Here is a 21,585-nt window from a genome sequence, read left to right on the forward strand (position 1 = left end):
CACTGGCAGCATAGTGTCCCCTGTGTGCAGGAAAGAGAGCAAGCCAAGATGTGGACCGGCACTGGAGCCTCTCCCATGCACCGTTACAAAGTAGATGCTCAACAAAAAGCAACGATCATGATTTGCTATGATGACAACCATCTTCATTGCTTGCAGGAGTTTCTGAGGTCAGAGCTGCCTTGAAATTCTCTGAAAGTTTGAAGCATTCACTATGTGACAGATGCTTTCAAATACAGGATCACTCTAATTGTCAAATGATTCTGTAAATCTTAGCAGGGAGAATTCACTTTGTTCACTCAATGGCCTTTTTTTGGCACTTTTTGCAACAACCTCAATAATTTCATTAAGCTGAGAATGTTCTTCCTTTTGATGCAAGCTCACAATCCTAACCCTCTGAGTCTCTGCTCACCCTCCAAGTGACTGAACTTGCCTGAGCACCTGCACAGGTGCCATTAGGCACACTGAAAACCAAGACTTTCCTATGGGGCAGGTACAAGAGATAGTGGGAGGATAGTTGATTATTCTATTTTTCATCAGAGCTGACATGTCTTCCAAGAAACCATTTTTAACTCCTGGGAAACTCCAGGGATTTAGGAGTTCAGCTTCAGTAGATGTTTCCTCCATAATGACTCTGTGGTCTTTCCTCATCTACAACTTAGAGTCTTTGGTTTTTGGGCACCTACGTGAGTTAGGTATATGGTCAGATGTAAATTTAAAATAAGACATCCCATTAAAATCCTATTTAAAATATCAAGGTGGTTTCAAAAACCCTGTAATTTCAGGGTTCTATCCCAAAAACCAATAGATCATGCACCAAATCAGACTATACTTACCATCCTATTTAGAAAACACTTGAAGACTGTTAGAGATATGTCTTAAAGTAGCTGTCCCCAGGTGAATTTTTACATCAATGGAGCTGTTGATATCGTATGGCTTCCAGGGTGAATGATGGGACAGCCAGAGGACTAATGCAGGGAGTAGGAATGCTCTGTGTAGGGGTAGGGCAGGTGATTCTGGGCTGGTCAATGGGAACCAGTGATGAGTTGGTTAGCAGGCTAGGTTTCAGAGTTAGACAGGAGAGCGTAAAGAGGAAGACCAGGGAAAGGGTGCTGTAATTTGGGAAAGTGCTAGGTCTAAAAAAAATGCTAGCATGTGGGCAGAGTCAGTTCTCAAGGAACTCTGGGACTCAGGCAGGTGGACCCTAGGTTAATAAAGCCCACAGACAATACCCGAATTTTGTTTAATTCTCATTTTCGCCTTTCTTCTTTAGGCCTGCTTTTAGTACCTTAGCCACGACATCCTTCGTCACCTCAGAGACATCACATAGTACTGAGAAGATAAATGAATTATGACTCAGGAGGTTGGCCACAGGCTGGGATGGATGAGAACATCATGGAATCTAGATGAATTCAGACCAGAGCTTTAGTCCCCACCCCGTCATGGCCTCAGGTTCTTCATCTGTGAAGTGGGTGGGCTTGATAAGCTCTGTTTTGTAGGACTGCAGGGATGTGTATAATGTATGTAAAGCATCTCACACAATGCCTATCACATATTGGAACTTTTTTAAAGAATTTTTATTGATATATAATTGACATACAATAAACTGCATATATTTAAAGTGTACAATTAATTTTTTCTTATTAGTAATGTATATATGGCAATCCCAATCTCCCAATTCATCCCACCCCAACCTCCTTCCCCCCTTCCCCCCTTGGTGTCACATATTGGAACTTTGATGACTGGCAGTTATTTCTAGTATTATATTAACCCCAAACCATACTACCTTCTCTGAAATCCTTGTTTGTTTTCTGTTCAGTTTGTATTTCAGATCTCAGAGAATATGCAATGCAATAAGACACAGAATAATAAATCAGTCAAAGATACTGCTTTGTAAATAAAACTCAGTACATTTTCCCTCCTGGAGGGTCTATTATTTAATTTGGATGTGGGGGAGACTTTCTCAACTGGATGCAACGCAAAAGTCCTAGATTTTGAGTCAAAGACCAACTCCATCCCTCCCTCCCAGCTGCTCTTCCAACCGAACCATGATTTTCATTCATTCTACCCCCACCAAAGATCTATCCCTTGCTTGGAGCTGTCCAAATTACACTCAAGATCATCTAATTAAAATGTTTTTTAAATGCAGTGGGTTCTGGCTTTCCATGATCAGAGAAAAGAGTGTCATTCTAGAGGCTTCTGGGCACCACTTCAAAGTAATATCACCATATTTCTCTGGAAATCTTTGCAGGTGATGGGTATAAAACATCTAGTCTGTGCACTGTATTCAACTGCATTGAGACAAGAGTGCAGGGCACCTTCCCTATCTGCCCCAGGTGGAGATTCCTCTCCAGTTTTTCAAAGATTCAAGAAATAACTGCTGAGAGCAGTTTTCTATTCCAGGCTTTCCTCTCACCTCTAAGACACACTGTGAGTCTGGCCACCACCACCACCCAGCTTCATCACTCCTCTGGAAGGAACTGCAGTTTCCCAAAGCTCCAAACTGCCCTGGCTCAGGGCATTTACACTTATCTTTATCTGTGGTCCTCGTCTCCTCATCCCTTCTTTTACTTGTTATTTAGTACTTAGAACATAGTCCTTAGTTAGGATTTAGAGACTATTTCATCAACTTCCTGATATGAGTGCTGCTCCTAGACTCTACAATTTTATAAATAGGGGCTGTATCTCACTTATCCTAGTGGCCCCCTACTTCTACAGGGCCTTTCAAATCCTAATTAATGATTGGGAATAAAAGAGCCAGTGAGCAGAACATTTAATATCTCCTACATTCTTGAATAAGCCAAGCACATCCAGGTATATATCTTTTAAATTTACAGAAAGACACAATAAAAGGGATAAGGGAAGGCAAGAATTAACTATTTTTCACTTTTTTTCTCTATTTACCATCTATTTTACTGCTGACTTCTTTCACATTTCCAAGGAAAGTTATTTTCCAATGCCATATTATCTTACTCCAGATCACAAAATAAGATGAAAGGTTTTCCAATTTGTTTCACAAAATAGCAAAATGCAGAAAATCTTAAAAGCAGCAAGAGAAAAACAACTTGTTACATATAAGGGAGCCCCCAGAAGACCATCAGCAGATTTTTCAGCCGAAATTGTGCAGGCCAGAAGAGAGGGGCATGATATATTCAAAGGGCTGAAAGGAAAAAACTTCCAACCAACAATACACTACACAGCAAAGTTATCATTCAGAAATGAAGGAGAGACAAAGAGTTTTCCAAACAAGCAAAAGGTAAAGGGGGTCATCCTCACTAAACTAAAGTCACTAAAAAGGGACTTCTTTAAGCTGAAACTAAGGGTGCTAATTAGTAACAAGAAAACACAGGAAAGTATACATCTCACTGGTAAAGGTAAATATGTAGTAAAGATAGTGGATTAATCATTTATAAAGCTAGTATGAAGGTTAAAAGACAAATAGTCAAAATTACTGTAGCTATAAAATAGGTAAAACATTCACTTCTTAAATTGGATAAATAGCAATACATTTGTGATCAATGTCATTTGTAAACTTAGAACTTGAAGTTAATTAAAACTTCTGTTAATAGGAACAACATTTGAAAAATACCACAAAGAAAAAAAAATTCCAAATCACCCTTATACAACAGGAACATGAAGATGTTATACACTCAATCCTTCCAAGCCCCATCCTGCCACTGCACTAAGAATAGTTACCGTTCTCTTCACACGGAGTGAAAAAGTTGCCTCAGACTTTACTTGGGGCAAGAAAAGCTATTGGATGTGGCCCTGGAATAGACCCTGGCCCTGGAACAGGTTCTGGTTCTGGCCCTGCCCCTGGTGCTATTACTGGCCCTGGCCCTAGCTCTGGTCCTGGCTGCAACTCTGGCTTGGGATCCCTTTTTCTCATCTTGCAGAGCATCTTCATAACAGATAGGAAAGGCACTGGGGATGGTATCATTGACTTTGGCCAAAAACTCTAGGACTTTCATCTTACTGGTTTCCGCATAGGCCCAGGGACCCCACAGGAACTTGTAGCGTGCAGGATTACTATTGGGTACCTGCTGGTATCCCAGGTACTTTTCCTGCACCCACACTTTGGTGATGAGTTCCCTGGGCTCCCCATAGATGAAATGTTTCCTACCAGCATACACCCCCATCACACTCAGCACTTCCCACATGGTCTCCTCAGGGGCACAGTTGCCATCCATGAAGATCACACCCAAGATATTTATCAGAAGGCCAGCCTTGGGCATGCTCTGCCCATCACCCAGCATTCCACTGTAGGTGAGGCCCAAGGTGTTAACCAGGACATAGGAATGACCGGTGGGGTCCATTTCCTTCACATCAATACCAAAGACCAGCTGCATGCCCTCAGATGCTTGGCTGAGGATCACATGGAAGAGATCCTGGTAATCTTTGATTACCATAAGCATTTCTGCTTTTGTGGTCACCTCCTTTGTGCGATATTTGAGGAGCAAGAACCCCCACCAGAGCAGCCACTTTATCATCTATGGTATCTCTAAGCAATGGCCCAGTGTCTGGCAGGGCCTGTGAAATACTTGGCCTCTTCCTTTATTGGCTGCTGGAACCCTGACCTGATTTGATTGAAGGAGTGATTGCTATGGCAGTGGTGGAGGAGCAGACTTTCTGAGAACCCTGGAGAGGACTTGGTGTCCAAGCAGCACCAGAAACCTCCTTTATGGTATCTAGGATTCGAAAATAGCAGGACCAGAAGGAGGAGGGAGAGGAGGAGGAGGAGGAGGAAGAAGAAGGGGAGGAGGGAGAGGAAGAGGAGGAGGAGGAAGAGGAAGAGGAGGAGGAAGAGGAAGAGGAGGAGGAGGAAGAGGATGATGAAGAAGAGGAGGAGCAGGAACAGGAGGAGCAGGAACAGGAGGATGAAGAAGAGGAGGAGGAGGAGGAAAAAGAGGGAGAGGAGGATGAGGAAGAGGAGGAGCAGGAACAGGAAGAGGAAGAAGAGGAGGAGGAAGAAGAGGAGGAGGAGAAGGAGAAGGAGGTCACCTCCTCCTCCTCTTCCTTAGACTCAGGAACCTGTGCACCCAAAAGGCCTTGTGTCTTGCTTTGGGACTGAAGGTATTCCTCAACCATGCAATGCCAACACTTCATGTAACACCAAAGCTTTGGAGCAGGAAACATGATGACTCCTGTTAAGCAAGAGTATGGACAGAAGGCTTAGAGGACTGGGACGGGGAGGGTGGGGGGGACTCGAGGGAGGGTGGGGGGGGAGTTGAGGGAGGGAGGGAATACGGGGATATGTGTATAAAAACAGATGATTGAACTTGGTGTAGCCCCCAAAAAATAATAAATAAATAAATAAATTTTTTAAAAAAAGAGTATGGACAGAAGGTACGCAACTGGATCCATGGGCCTGGGGGAGAGAGGAGGTGTGAGCGGCCTCAGTGAGAAACGCACACAGGGCGGCTCTGACAGAGCCCACTTACTTCCGGGTCTCCTCTTGAGGGGTGCTCTCGGGCCTCACAGGGGCGGTCCTCCTGGGCGGCCTGTCCCCTGCCAAGCTGAAGGAGGAAGTGAGGGGGCTCGTCAGGGTGCCTGAGGTTCCGGGGCTGACAGAGGGTGGGGGGATGTGGGTGTGGTGCGGGTCCCTCTGTTCGGGGATGGGCAGCCCCTGGGGACACACTCAGGGCAGCAGCTCACCTTGATCCCTGGCACTGCCTGGGCCTCCTCTCCTCGGTGAACTGAGGACACGTGATGCAGGACTGGCCTTCACTTCCGGGTTCCTGGAGTGCCTGTAAGAGGACTGGAGGGGGCACCTCGGGTGTAGCCTGTGCCACAGCCCTGGGCCCCCAGTGTTGGCAGGAAAGCTGGGCTCTGTGAGGTCCTCTCTGTTCTGGGGTGTGCGGTCCCATCCTTGCTCACTCAGGGTCCGCACCTTTTCCCTGGCAGGGTGTGGGCTCTCCCCACTGCTGGCCTGAGGCAAAACTCTCAAAACAAGACTCCTAGACTGAACAGAAGGAAGTGAGGGGATTCACATTTGGCCATGCCTGCCCAGGGTTTCCCAGGGGGAACAGCAATGGCTGGCTTAATACTATGGGGTCCTGGATGTGGGAGGTGGTTGTCCACTCATTACCTCACCTTGATTCCTGGCAGAGCCACCCTCCTTAAACAAAGGTCTTACCTTTATGTGAGAACAAAGATGGAAATAGGGTACCACGTGCAGCCAAACTGCTTCATGTCCTCCTGTGGCCAACAGAAAGGGCAGGGACAGCAGGGGTTTAGTACATTCTCATGTGACTTCAGTCAGTCCTCTCTCAAGGTCCTCACCATTCCTCCTGACAAAGCCTGAGCCTCCTACCTCTGCCAATTGAGTACAGCACTCTGTGCTGGCATCTCAACCTTAGATGCCCAAGCGGGAAGTCAGGAAACATCACGTTTGCATCCCCTCCCCAGCCCACCTGGCCCTTCTCCAGGATGACAGCAGGGGAATGTTTTTGTGAGATCCCCTTTATTTTGGGGTCTAAGGTTCCCAGTCTCTTTCAGACCCCAATGCAGAAGTCAAGACAGGCCTAATGTGCTCATCCGGCTCCTGGGGCCTTCCAGGGCTGACTACAGGGGCGGAAATTTGTACAGTCATCTCTATTTTGGGGTCCAGGGTATCCTCAGTCCTCCGTCAGAATCCTCACCTTGACTGCCCCCCCCCCCAGCAGGACCTGATTTTCTCCCCTCTGCGCACCCAAAATTGCACCCCTTGTCCCAGGTCCCCAGTCTCTCTGAGACCCAGATGAGGAAGTCAAAACTCATTGCTAACTGCCGCCCAGGCCTGATAGTAGGGGTGGGGATCTGTGGGGTCCCCTAGGATTGGGGTCCAGTGTCCCCGCAGTCCTCCCTCACGGTTCTCACCTTGACTCCACAGAGGACCTGGGATTCTCCCCTCTGCCCACCTGAGACTCCGCCCCTTATCCCAGGTCCCCAGTCTGAGACACGGATGTCAGGAAATGCTACACTTGGCCATCTCGCCCTGTGGCTTTCCAGGGCCCCTTTGTTCTGAGGTCCAGGGTCCCCTCCGTCCTCCCTCAGGGGCCTCACCTTCACTCCACACAGGACCCAGGATTCTCCTCTCTGCCCACCAGAGGCCCCGCCCCTTATCCCAGGTACCCAGTCTGTCTGAGACCCAGATGTCAGGAAATGCTACACGTGGCCATCCCGCCCTATGGCCTCCCGGGGCCTCCTCTGTTCTGAGGTCCAGGGTCCCCTCAGGCTCCTCCTTCAGGGTCCTTACTTACCTTCATGTCTGTCAAAGCCTGGGACTCCTCCCTTTGCTGACTTCAGCAGATCCTGGACCTCTTGCCCTTTTTGCACCTCAGTCTGCCCCCGCCTCAGACTAAGGCTCTGAATCCTCAAGTTCCCTGAGAAGGTGGGGGGTAAAGGGGAGTGCAGTTTCCTACCTACAAACATCCAGCACAACTTCTGGCAGGTTAATGCCTGCCTCATTCACCCCATTCTGTTAAAACCCAAGTCTGGGTACTATGCCTTCTGCAGTGCACTGACTCCCCACCCCACTTCAGATTTGAAACCAAACTAAGATGCCCAGTTGAGTAAATCTGTATGCTACAGACAGTCTGAAGAAAGTGACTTCAGACTGGAAAGCAGAAAACTGATGAGAGCTATGTGGGCCCTGGGAAAAGGAAGTGGAATGGAAAGTTTCTCTGGTGGTATCCAAGAAGTGAATGGTTTTCAAGGTGCATAAGAGAAATTTTTCAAAGGAAGTGGGATGATTCACATCTCCACAGAAACTTAAATAATCCATATTACCTTGGAGGGATTTTAGGTAAGGCATACAAAAATCAGTTAATGGTAAAGAGTGAGAGAGAACAGAATGAACCACTGAAATGGCTGGTCCTGGGGAAATGTTTGGTGGAAAGGCTCATTCCCTGCCATGTGACCCACCAGAACTGAGCATGGGATGGCAAGAAGAAGCGGTGGTTAGTCAGTTCAAGAAGGTTCTTCAGAGGTGCTAAAGAAACACTCTCTTTCTCCAACCAAAGAATCTTGGCCTTATCACCTCCTCCCCCACACCCCCATGGATGTGTCAGGATGGTGCTTTGTGATGTCTAAGCCTCTTTTCCAGGGCTATAATTGATCAAACAAAGCTAAAGGGTATGGCCCTTTATTATCCTGGGGAAGGGTATATACAAGCAGGTCAGGAGGCCTGGAGTAGACCACTGGGAAATTTTGATATGGGGAAAGTGACCAGGAAACCACAAGTCCCTAGCACAGTTATAGAATAAGCGATCCCAAGAACCAAAAGGAGGAAGAAGATACCCTGTCAACATAGGTCCAGAGGCAGCGTCAAGCTGAGATGACCCCACCCAAGATCCTCCTACTCTTCTTCATTGACATCTCTCCAGGACCTCTACCCTGTTCTTGCCTGGCAGACCCCTCCTCAGCCCACATCCCTTCTTCTGAAGCCCTTGTTCCCATTCACTCCCCAACATCTTCTCCCAAGCCAGTGTTCTTCTGTGCTCACCCTGTTGTCCCTTCAGGTTCCCAAGACAACTACGGGAGTCAAAAAGACACCTTCAAGGAAGTTCAAGAAAAATAAAAGCCTCTCCAATAATTCCCACCCCTCCAAGAAAACTGAAGAAAGCTAGAAGGCCAATACTATGAGGCCAGGTGAGGAAATGAATCAAAATGAGCCAGACCAGGACCAAGAGAGTATGGAGAAATCTACCACTTCAAGTGACAATGTGGGCAACCAGTAACTTCAGAGTAAGGCTAGAGACTTCAGAACACTGCCAAGTCTCTGGGGTCTGGCCCCTGAGAAGTGGCCAATGGTGTAGAGGCTAAATGTTACACCTACAGGGTGCATCAATAGTGATGATTAAAATAAAATCTATAAGTTGTGAAAAGATGTGTGTGTCTTCCTGAATGTGGAAAGAAGGGAAGTGGCAGATGTATGAGGAGGGAGGAAGGCGGGGTCCTGCAGGGTTTAGAGTCAGACCACAAGGTCCACAGTTAGGCAGACATGGAGGATAAGGACTGGGTGGGGTATGAGCAGTGAAGACAAACAACAACAAAGAAAGATCATAATTTATCCCATGGGCAAGGAAGAGAGGGCTTGGTGTTTCTGCCTATGTATATTTTGGAGGCTCAGGGCATGATGTCAAGGTGTAAATTACAAGAACCTTTACGGAGTGATATGTGTGGGTGGAAGCGCCCCCACTCCCAAAAAAGGGCAAATACATCACTTCTAGGCCACTTACCTCATAGTTGTGTTTATTGTGTCACACCACATGCTGTAAGCAATTTTAGGTCCTTATCTGCTGGATGAAAAATGGTGGCAAATCTCATTATAGCCATGGAAAAGGATTGCCTGGCAGCAATGATTGCTCAACCGAGGAAAGACCCTATTTATAACGAGGCTAATCATGGTTGTGTGATGTGTTTTCCAGCTGGACTCTGAGCTGCATCTGAAAACAAAGAAGTTGGATCGTGGATGATTAATTCATCCAGGGTCGGAATTTTGTTGGGTGAGTGCAAGGAAATGAGATGAATGAGAAGGAATCAAGAATACTGGAGACAGAGCTGTCCCACGGATCCACCGTGTATGGTGGCTTGGGAGGAAAGAGAGGCTTGGAGGAGGCTGCTGGATGGACAGTAAAGGTGTGCACCCAAGGGCTGGATGCCTCTCTGAGTGAAGAAGAAGGTACATCAGGAGTAAAAGTATGAAAGAATTCAAAGGACTGGGGCATGTGGTCAGGGGATGTGATCTGAAGGCTGTTGGTGGAAGGGGTACAGCCTCTGAGATTTTGGATAATGTTCCACATCTCTGCCCATTGGTATTGGCTGACAACTCCCTTGAGTCATGCCTCAGGTAAAATTTGGAAGCAGGGAGTGTGTGAATGGACTTGGAAAGTCCCAGCTCTTTTTGAGTTGGAAAGGAGTGATAAACTTGGGAACCAGGAGAATCATGTAGAAAAGAACATTTTCAAATGAAACAGGCATTGAAAGTGACTAATTAGAAAGAAAACTTTTGTCTCCTGGACCAGCTGAGAGATGCATGTGATTTGGAGCACAGTGACCTTTCCATTTCCTTAGAAAGAGATGAGACCACCATGGGGCTTTTCTTATGTTCAGTGGCATTAATTGGTCTAAAATTGTCTGTTATCTAATAAAAATAATGGCAAAAAAGGAAATTGGCCAGGTTAACAGAAACCTGAGGGTTCAGTGGAAATGATTTGTACTCTTAATGACTTGGAGCAAGGCTGGACCATAGAAGTCAACAGAGGTTCAAATGCAAGATGCTGGGACAGGCTAGCTTGGTGATACAGCAAAGCTGGCCTGGGTCACTGGCTGGCCAGCTTCATCCAGTTGAGGAGCCAGCTCTGAGGCCGTCTGGTGGTATACTGGCTGTGGAACCATACAGCTATGACACTGCCTGCTTGGTCCAGCTAGGGCCAACACAATCTGGAGAAATCTGAGGACCATTGGGAATCACAGTCAGCCAGCTGCTCTCCTAGTCTGCTCTGAACAGTCCCAGCATCCCATTTCTTTGTGAGCATTTGAACCTGTTCTGACCTTTAACTTGTTCCTATGACAGACATAAGATCATTAGTGTACTGTTTTTTTTCTCCTGTCCTTCTATCAACTCTCACAGTGATTCTCAAACTTTAATCATCAAAAGAAACACCTGGGTATCTTGTGAAATGCTGATTCTGGTTCAGTAGATCTGGTGTGAGGCCTGAGATGCTCCCAGGTGTCCTGAGGCTACTAGCCTGGGAGCCACACTTTGAGTAGAGAGGCTCTCAGCAGGGCTTTTGTTAAGAGCCCATCTCTCACTCCCTCTCTCTCCCCTTTCCAGTGAGCATTTACTGAAAATCTCCCAAGAACCAATCACTGGAGTGGGAGTGGAAGGCAGGAAGAAAATAAAGGGGATACATGATGGAGCAAGACCTGGTTCCTGCCCACAAGGGAACAGGCGATGATACCACATGTGGATATGACAGAAAGACGGACAGCGGGTTGGGGGAACACAGAGAAGGGACTAAATCTGCCAGGGTTTTCAGGAAGGATTTCAGAGGAGGTGACATTAAGATGGAGCTTGAAACCTGAGTTGGAGGGCATTAGGTGAAGAGATGGAGAGACATTCCCAGCAAAGGAAAAATTTGTGCAAAGGACTAGAAATGGACAGCATGTTTGGGCAATGGTGAGAAGTCAGGTGTCACCAGAATCCTGGGGGAGCAGGTGGGTTATGAGTAAAATATAGTTGCAAAAGCTTTGTCTACCCTGCTAAGAAAATGGTGAGCAAACCTCTGACCCTGCAGCATGTTTACACTTGCCAGCTAGACAAATGCTCAGACAGGTAGGTTGGACAAGCATATATCTCAGAATAACAGTACCTTCCTGTTGATTCCAGCCTCCAAAATGCTCATTCCCCATGGGCTGGACTACTCTGGGAGAAAAGGGACGACAGAGAGGAGGAAACTGAAAAATGGCAAAGCATCTCAAGAGCTACATTTGTACCAAATTAATGTGCTAATTACAAACGAGTCTTATGTGTGCATTAAAGCCAGCCCTAAGGCTCCAGGCTACTTTTTGGATCTAATTTGCTGTAAGAATACATAAACTTTATGTAATTGAAATAAATTGACTGCTTTTCTTTAAAGACTGTACATAATCAGGCCTTTAACCAATTTATACAGTTGGCCTCCATTTCCCATCATGTACCCCTATAGCACAACGAGTTTCCCTCTATATAGTAAACAGGCCCAGATCTGCTAAGCTTCTCTGGTTTAATAGGGTAAGAATAGCAGGAAAGAGGAAGGAAGGAGGAAGGAAGGAAGGAAGGAAGGAAGGAAGGAAGGAAGGAAGGATGGAAGAGTGAGGGATGGAAGGAAAGAAAGAGGAAAAGCGGTAGAGAGGGAAGGAGAAAGGAAGGAAGGGAGGGAGGAAGGAAGGGGGAAAGAAAGGAAGAGGGAAAGAAAGAGGAAAGAAATAGAGGGAGAGGACAAAGAAACTGAAAGAAAAAACATTTCAAAAAGCAAAGCACCCAGGTAGCTATCACCATGTGCAAAACTAGAACTGTGTAGAACATTCTTACACTTATTTTCAGTTTATACAATAGCTAACCATTATTTTTAATTGCAAATATGAGGGTGGCATAATCTTTTCCTTGCTTAGGGCCTTTTAAGCTCATAATCAGGCCCTGTTCTAGCAAATTCCACCCCCTGGAGGGTGAGTGTATGAGGCCCAGGTGTGATGGTGAGCTGGCCCAAATGGCCACAGCCCTCAGCTGTATTTATCCATTGGCATTCAGTTTCGCCCCCACAATAAAATTACCCACCAGGTATGAAAGACTACCTTTACTTACAATCTAATTTTATTGGATTTCTTTGCATTTGGTCACACACCTTTATTTTTCCCCTGGCTGCGTGGGGCTAAATAACTGATTTGATTAAGTCTTCCATTGTTGACCAATTTCTTTGGGCATAATGAAGCCGCCCCACATATACAGAAGTGAGCAGGTATGTAAGGAGCTGCTGCTTCCAATCTCTCACCCTAAATGCCTGTGAGGATGCTGAGTAGCGTCCCCTGCATTCATTACTGGGCCTGACTGATTCATGTGTGGTGGCTTATGGAATTTGATTACCAATTCCTGTGCCTCTTGGGGAATGGCAGGGTGAACAGGAGAATGGGCAAAGAAAGAAACTTGGTGGATCCTGACTAAAAAGTTTTCTGTCCAGCCTAAGAGACTGGGAAGATCTCATGTTTGCACCAGAACTATGGACCTGGGTAGCTGTTGTATCTGGGTTCCACTCCTGCGCAAGTCGTTTCACTTCTTTAGTCCTCACATCAGTGAAGTGGAGGTGTTATCAGTTACCTCCCAGGGGAAATATGAACGTCAATTCATTCCCTCCTTCATTCACTTAACAAATGTGTATTGAGTACTTACTCTAGGTCAGGCCCTGTGGAGGAACTCACGATACATTAGTGAAAAGAACAGACATCATCCTGCCTCCCAGGACTTTCTGTTAGAGGATCCATGTAATAAGCAAATAAACAAATGATGTGATCAGACAAGGCCTCCCTACGGAGGTAGCATCTGAGTTGAGATCTATATGATGAGAAAGAGCTGGCCCTGCAAAGATCAGGGGAAGAGATTCCAAGTAGAGAGAGCAACACGGACATACACTGGGGGAAAGCTTGCCTTGTTAGAATAGACAGAAGGTCTGAGGACTGCAGCAGAGTGACCCAGGGGAACACTGGCGACAGGTGAGACTGTAGAGGCAGGCAGGGTTCTGTGAGACCATGGAAATCTGGTTCTAGGTATTTTTGACATAAGCATCTCTGTCGTGGACATCTTTGCCACAAGCATTTTCTCTACATAACTAATTCTCCATAAAGCAATTTTGCTATAAATGATAAAATAATGAAAAAAAGGGCATTAAAAAGGTTATAATGAACCATGAGAAATGAATAACAAAATTAAAAAGACTTTATTGAGAAATACAAGATATTTGAATACATTTAAATGTGTAAAAAAATAAAATTAACTTAACCTTAAAATAAAATATCTGTAGATTCATGGCAATACTGCATAAATAACAGATTTTATTTTGTGGGTTTTACCTAAGCACTTATCTTCCAAGTCTTTCATTCATAGTATTTTCTCCTTTTTTTTTTTTTTTTTGCCTGTTGATTCATCTCCTCATTTGACATCCATGTTCTTTTTTTCGTTAAAATTTCTTCTTTCATTAAGAGAGGTATCAAAAAAATTAAAAAGAGAGAGGTATCAGCTTCCAAATACTACCATGTATATGTGTAACTGAGCTTTGTACTGCCTTGTGAAAGCCTTCTACACTGTTGTTTGTTCTTGGCATATTGTCACATGTCTGTTGACAGAGCTCCAGAGTTCTATAGGAAATGTGGGTTCAACTCTGCGCCTTCAAATCACCAAAGAATTTGCAAACTATGTTATCATTTTCTGGTATAGTATGCAATCTGGCTTTACACTCTCTTATTTCACACTTCCAGTAAGTTTTATCACCATATTTTCTATCAAATCAACATACGTAGTTGTTACGATTGACTGTTTTAAAGACTGCCGGCTTCCCTGGTGGCGCAGTGGTTAAGAATCCGCCTGCCAATGCAGGGGACAAGAGTTCGAACCCTGATCCAGGAATATCCCACATGTCACGGTGCAACTAAGCCCATGTGCCACAAGTACTGAGCCCACACGCCACAACTACTGAAGCCTGCAGGCCTAGAGCCTATGCTCCACAACAAGATAAGCCACCATAATAAAAAGCCTGTGCACCACAATGAAGAGTAGCCCCCGCTCTCCACAACTACAGAAAGCCTGCATGCAGCAATGAAGACTCAATGCAGCCAATAAGTTAAAAAAATAATTAATTAATTAATTAATTAGTCAAAATAAAGACTGCCATGTTTACTTGTCACTGTGTAGACCATTATGACGGCTAAGATTTATGTCATATAAAAATGGGAGTATTGCGTCAGTAGAGAAATGAAACCAAACTGTCAAGCAGATAATTTATCTTTTACAACAAAATTGCCTTACAGCCAATTAGTTATGTAGCAAAAATGCTTGCAGCAAAGATGTCTGTGGCAAAGATGCTTATGGCAAAAATACCAGACACATGGAAAGTTAGGTGTATTTTATGTGGACTTTATTTGAAGTGTGTTGGAAAAGCACTGGAGGCTTTTAAGCATAGGGAAAAAGTGAGCTAGTTTAGCTATTTAAAAAATCCCTCTGGCTGCTCTGGGGAGAATGGGTTGGAAGGGTGAGCAGTGGATGTGGAGTGGCTGTCACAATAATCCAAACACAAGATGTATTGGTCACTGATGGATTTGAATGAACTTTTTGAGTTATGCCTCTATTAAACAGTTGATTTTATTTATCTTCTCTTTGATTCTCTTGCTTCACTATCCAATTTCTCCTCACCGTATTCATTACCCAGTTCTGCAAGTGAGCCAGAACTTCTCCTTCTTGGCAGGTCCGGGCAACAGAATGTGAGGGGATGGTGGAATAAGGGCAACTGAAGGAAGCGGGGAATGGATGGATGGATGGATGGTTGTAATGGCCCATGTCATCCTTCTATGGCCCCAATGCCCAACAGAGATCCTTGATGCAAATCGGGTCCTCAATAAACAATGACTGAATGGATGAAGGAAAAAGATGATAAGTCAAAGTCAGTTTATCTCCAAAATGAGCAATTATGGACACTGCGGATTTCGTGATGAAGGGATTATAAACTTTGAATTAGAGAAAATATCTACATCTCTCATAATGGATAGCAGAACAAGAATTTAGGAACAATCTTCCTAAAGTGGGCTCCACTTTAAGAAAATAGTTTGGCTGTTTCTAGGAAGAACTGACTGAGAACAACAAACACAAGCTCATTGGCGATGATATGGCAAGCAAGAAGCATCTGGATTAGTCATAAGTAAGTTCTCAATGTACCAAACAATTCAGCCACACCTTTCCCTAATTTTCTTCATCTTGGTAAACTCAACCACCTTCTACCCAGTTTCCCAAGCCAGAAACCTGGCAATTCTAGACTCTCTTCTTTCCTTCACTTACTGCATCTAATAAGTCTCCAAGTCCCATCAATTGTACCACTTAAACATCTATCTACCAACCTCTCACCATGGCCTCTGATACTATCTTATTCCAGGCTGCTATTATCTCTTGCCTAGACTTCTGTGAATGCCTTGTAATTAATCTCTCTGCTTCAACTCTTGTACCTCTGCAAACCATTCTCCACCTAGCAAAGTGATCTTGTTTTTAAAGAATAATTCAGATAATTTCTTTCCTATACTTAAAACCCTCTAACAACTTCCTCCAATGTGTAACTCTCTCCAGCTTCCTTGCACATCTGTCTCCTTTCTTGCATTCTATTCTCCTGCCATATTAGAGTTCTTTCAGATTCTTTTTCTGGAATCTGGGCCTTCACATGCTTGGTGCATTCTGTCTAATGTGCTATTCCCCGTCCCCACTTCTTCTACTGCTCAGGAGGGGTTACTAATCTTAGAAGAGATAGTCCAAAAGAGTAAGACAGGCAGAAACTCTCAATCTGTACCCCCACTACCAGTCAGGGATCTAAAAGCAACAATTTTTCTTCTTGGCCTGAAGTCAGGCAAGGAAAGAAGGGGAGGAAAATGATGATTGGGCCATTCAAGTCCATGCAGGACCATCTGGTCTCTTCTCACCTAATTTTACTTCTCTTCCTGGTTCTGTAACAGGACTAGAGCTCAATCTGAGCCAAAATAGTAACCTCCCATGTCAATGTAAGTTGTAGTTGTAAGTAAGGGTACAGCATTTTCTAGGGCGATCTATTCCTGACCAACCATTTCAGCCAGAGCACTGGAGAAAGCAGACCTGGACCAAAGGAATGCAGGAAAATATAAGCACAATCAATATTCTGTATGGTTTCAAAGACCATGCTAAGGTAGGAGCCACTTCTGATAACACAGTTTAAAGCAATACATACTCCCCAAGTCTCCCTGGTAATCCAGTTGCCTTGGAAACACAATGATGCTTGGAATGACACACACAGCTAATGGTTGCTGCTTATCCTTATTGAATGAAAAGATTCACTCATCAGAGTTTTGAAAATTCTGGTCACTTTTTTTATCTTTATCCCTCTGCCTGGTAATTCTATTCTTATGCCAAGAGACAGCAGCAGCTCTGCGTCCATCCCTAACTGACGCAGAGATTTTTTCTGGTCTTGGATTTTGCTACTCTCTAATTGGCTATTAAGTTTTGACCCCAGGCTGCTGTTTGCAGTACACCAGGAGACAAACAAATTAAAAGTGTAGAGTCCATGAACTTTTTCCCTTATCTGTCCCATCCAAAAGTAGACTGAGTTAAGAGCCTGACATATGTGCAGTTCTCTTCTCACAAGTAATGCTCACTGACTTGTGAACTTGCCCAGGGATAGATTAAGGAAGGAAGCATAGATTTCCTTTCTGTAGCCTCCACCTTCCACCTCCAATCCCATCCCCAAGACAAACAAGTGTGAGCCTCGACCTGACTTTGATACTGAAACACCACATGTAGATGGTGAATGTACACTTTCACTAGCCCCTCATTATCAAAATGCACCCCAAATTTATAAGCCTTCCTTTTTTGCCTCATCTTCAATTGCCTTCATCTGAGCAATGGCCCTTGCTCAAAGTTTAACAGGGCTAAAGCCTTGGAACCTTGTAGGAACTAAATCCAGGAGCAAGGTTCTAAAATTATGAGAAGAAAGCCTGAAGGCAGGAGTAGAGAGAGGACAGGGCTCACAGGCAAGGCTGGGCTTTTGGTTGGTAGGTTAGCAAATACATTAAAATGTTTCACACTTTGCTTGTACGTTCACACTACTTCCTCTACCATTTTTTCATTGTAGTCCTAAGCATGGATATATGGTAAATATGTTTTGTTTCTGGAGCTAGATCTCCAAGAGACAGTATACCAGCCTTATCATCCCTAGTTCTGTGACTTTAGGCAAGCTACTTAACCTCTCTGGGCTTCAGTTTCTTCGTTATGTGTGTAATTGCGCTCTGCCTAATGGCATTGTAAGGATTAAATAAGGTAATGCATGTAATAGAATACAGCCTGACTCTTAGCGTGCCAAAAATGTGGCCTATGACTATTTTTTTTAATGAAAACACATGTTGAAAAGGAACCCCTAACCTGAACTGCAGGTACACTTACTCAAGTATGTCTGACTACTCAGCTTCTAAACATTCTGCCCATCCCAGAATCTTCTTTGTCCCCCAGCTGCTGCAGCTACCCACCTGCCCCTCCCCCAGACCTCCTTTCTAGCCAAGACCTCCAGATATCCAGGCTACCTGTAATCCCGACTCAATACTCCAGCCCCATCTTGAAACAGTGCCAGTCTTGTGCGAGGTAGAAAATAAGGAACTACATAGTCAAGGATTTCAGAGATGACATCAATTTTTACTAGGAGAAGGAAAGTTTCAGCCAAAGTCTATTTATATGCAAATATATATTGCACAGGCTATGTATATATATATATAAACATAGGCTATATAATCATTACCTGGGCCTTAGCCATTGCCACATACTTTCTACATTACTTTTTAACTAGAGCATAGCAATGTACTAAATTTTCTGGATCATTCTCCATTTCTGTTATTTCTGAGTTTGATCCCAGTAGTACTTGATATTAGTAATCTTGATTAAATTTTCCTTTTAAAAATACTCTATATCCTTTCATGTGTAATTTGCTATTTTGCTTATTTTCTATCTCTTTCCAGAAAGTTATCTTTATCTTCTAGCATTTTCAGCTGGTTTGTGGACTTATTATTTTTGACCTTCAGAGTCAAGTCAATATGGAAATAATAATTCTTTTAATGAATATCTGTTGAGTACTGTATCAGTCAGAATATTCTATATTACACTACAGTAACAAACAATGCCCCACGAATGTTATGCATCCATAAAAGCTAGGAGGAAGATCTCTATGAACCTGTATGGAGTCATTTAAAACATACATTATTAAACCAAAAGATAAAATAAAAACAAAATGTAAAGGATAAAAATACGAAAACAAAAAAACAATGCCCGGCAAACTTAGTGGCTTATTTTAAACAAAGATCTATTTTTTATTCACAGTGCATATTCATTGCTAGAAAGCTGGAAGCCTGCTCCATGTCTCTTCACTATAGGATGTAAGCCGACATATTAGCCATCAACTTGAGCTCTGCTGGTCACTGTGAGAGAGGGAAGAAGAACTCCGGAGCATTTCACACTGGAGGTTAGATGCTTTCGTGGCAGTGACATGCAACTCTCACTCAAAACTCCTTGGTCAGAACTATTAACATGGCCATATTCAACTGCTAAAGGGCTAAGAAATGTATTCCTACCACCTGTCCTGAATAGAGAGCTAGAAGCTGGTGAACAGCGTTAATGAGTACCATGAGTGCTTACCATACTCCAAACACTGTGTCAGAGATGGGGATACGTTAGTGAACAGGATGGATAAGGTCCCTGCTTTCTCAGAGATCACCTCTTTGTGTGTGTGTGGGGGGTGGGGGGGCATAACTGACATTGAAAATTAACTGCAAATGTGATGAGGGTTATGGAGGGAAGGTACAGGGTGCTATGGGGTGTGTAACAGTGGAGTTAATCTGGTCTTGGGGAAAATGGAGCCCACCCAACCAACCCTAGGGAATTTACAATGAGCCTAGACAGAGGAACTGGCTTTATCAGGGTGTGGATGTGCTCTCGGCTTGCTCATGCCTGCCAAGTTTTGGCTCCTTGCTGGAGGATCACACTGAGGAGATTTCAGTTTTCACTCTTGGTGTTAATCCTTACCACTCTGACTCCATTCACACCCAGCAGGGCTGCTTCCACTGTAGTACTAATTTGCTCCAGCAGGCACTGGGCCCACATATCATGACAGTGGGTACAGTGTGAAGTGCAAACTGGAAGATGCAGATCCACTCACTAGCTATATGACCTTGAACAAGTCACTTCACCTCTGAAGACTCAGTATTTTCATTCATTAAATAAGGATAATAAATAGTCCCTATCAGCCAGTCCAGTATCTTCACATTGTCTGATCATGGCCACATTCATGTGTATAGCCTTTGCGTAGACAGGTTCACCTTAGGAGTTGGGTGACTGCCTTAATGGAAATGCCTGCAAGCACCTACCCAAGAGGTTCTCAACTGAGGATGATGCAGCCCCCTAAGAGGCATTTTAAAAAGGTAGGGTTTTTTTTGGTTGTCACAATGCCTGAAGGGATGAGACTAGAATTTGGGAAGCTAAATACTCTGCTATGTGAAGGATCGTCCCACATAACAAAGGATCCTTCCATAGAAAATCCCAATGGTGACCTGTTTGGGAAAACCGTGCACTGCATTTTACATTAAGGTGCCAGTGACTGTGGGAGCTGACCTCCTGCTATCCTGCCAGGCATACCTCCCAACTACTTCAGGAAAGGATCCTGCCCGAAATTGCCAAAGCATCCATGCAGCTCTTAATGACTTGGCTTGAAGATTGTAGTAATCAGGATAAGCTAGGTTTTACTGAAGCAACAAACAAATTCAAAATTTCAGTGGCTTAAAAGAACAAAGTTTTATTTCTCACTCACATTACATACACATCAGTTGAAAGGGCTGTGCTGTTCTTTAAAATCATTCCAGGTCCCAATGTAGAAGTAAGCAGATAAATGAACAAGGAAAAGATCAAGTGGAGTTAACTGCCCTCTAAAGAATCAGAACAGTGCGCAGACGAGCTGAGGAAGCTAACTTTAAATATGACTTTCACGAGAGGCTTCCCTAAGGAAAAGCCACTTGAGCAGCATGACCCAGACAGAGTAAACAGCGAGTGCATGGTCCTTGTGAGACTGAGCAGCAGCAAGGAGGCTGGGCTACCAGGAGGGGAACAGGGGTGGGACGGTGTGGAGGAGGGCAGCAAAACAGCAGGGTCCAGAGCATAGAGGGCCTTGCGGGCCACCATAAGGACTTGGGTGCTTCCTCCAAATGAGACAGAGCCATAGCAGGACTTTAGGCACAGAAGGGATGTGATCTGACTTATGTTTTTTTTTAAGGGATGTGATCTGACTTATGTTTTTTTTTTTTTTTTTTTTTTTTGGCGCACAGGCTTAGTTGCTCTGTGGCATGTGGGATCTTCCTGGAGCGGGGAACGAACCCGTGTCCTCTGCATTGGCAGGCGGATTCTCAACCACTGCGCCACCTAGGAAGCCCTGACTTATGTTTTTTAAAAGATCACTGGTTGCTGGGTGAGACTAGATTGTGGCAGCGGTCCGGGGAAAGCCCTCTTTGCACTCTGCTTACCAGAGAGAGGTGAATAAGACATGGTCAGATTTTAGCTCTGCTTCAGCCACATGAGTGCCTGAGCTGCTGGGAGAAGGCTCTTTTAATACAGAGAGACGTGTTTATTTATTTGTCTATTGTTCTTCTCTTTCTCAAAGCTCTTATTGGCCCAGGAGTGAAAGAGGATGGGGAGATGACATATAACCTTCCCAGAGAAGACTTAAATATGATTTTCAAGATTGTGGAGCTAGGCAGCAGAGATGCCACCTAATGTGGTCGAGGCTGCAGCCCTGGCTTCTAAGTCTGCTCTGCCATGCTTTGCTGTGGGACCCTGGACAAGCTCTTGCCACTCTGAAAACCCGTTTTGTCATCCCTGCCCTGATTGTGGGGTTGAATAAGTTTTGCACTTGTCAGGGCAATGCCCTCTCCCATGCCTGTACCGCCACTGGTGATTGGGTTTCCTGCTTCTTTTCTCCCAGCCTCTGTGTGTTTGGGCAGGTTAGGTGCTCCTAGGATCTGGGTCCTGATGGAGCAGAGGCCTCCCCAGAGACTACAGCAGCCTGTAGCACCAGATTTTCCGGGGACTCCTCCTCCCAGAGAAAACTGAATTGGAGACCAAAAATACCTACAGGCTATTAACAAGGCTTAAAATGCTAATTTATAATAATAGCAGGTGATATTTACTGACTGCTCACTGTGTCCCAGACACTGAGTTAAGTGCTCATAAACCAGAGCCTCAATAGCAAAACTAACACATGAAATGAAATATAGTGGAAATACCTGGAAGCACAAATTAGAGAAAATTAAGTGAAAATG

General features: G+C 44.6%; 1 pseudogene; it reads right to left on the reverse strand.

The window, feature by feature from the left end:
• Positions 1-3,731: 3,731 nt before the first annotated feature.
• Positions 3,732-5,864, reverse strand: LOC130842289 (melanoma-associated antigen 1-like; annotated as a pseudogene).
• Between the last annotated feature and the right edge of the window lie 15,721 nt (positions 5,865-21,585).

The sequence above is a fragment of the Hippopotamus amphibius genome, chromosome X (assembly GCF_030028045.1).
Source record: "Hippopotamus amphibius kiboko isolate mHipAmp2 chromosome X, mHipAmp2.hap2, whole genome shotgun sequence".
Classification (NCBI taxonomy): domain Eukaryota; kingdom Metazoa; phylum Chordata; class Mammalia; order Artiodactyla; family Hippopotamidae; genus Hippopotamus; species Hippopotamus amphibius.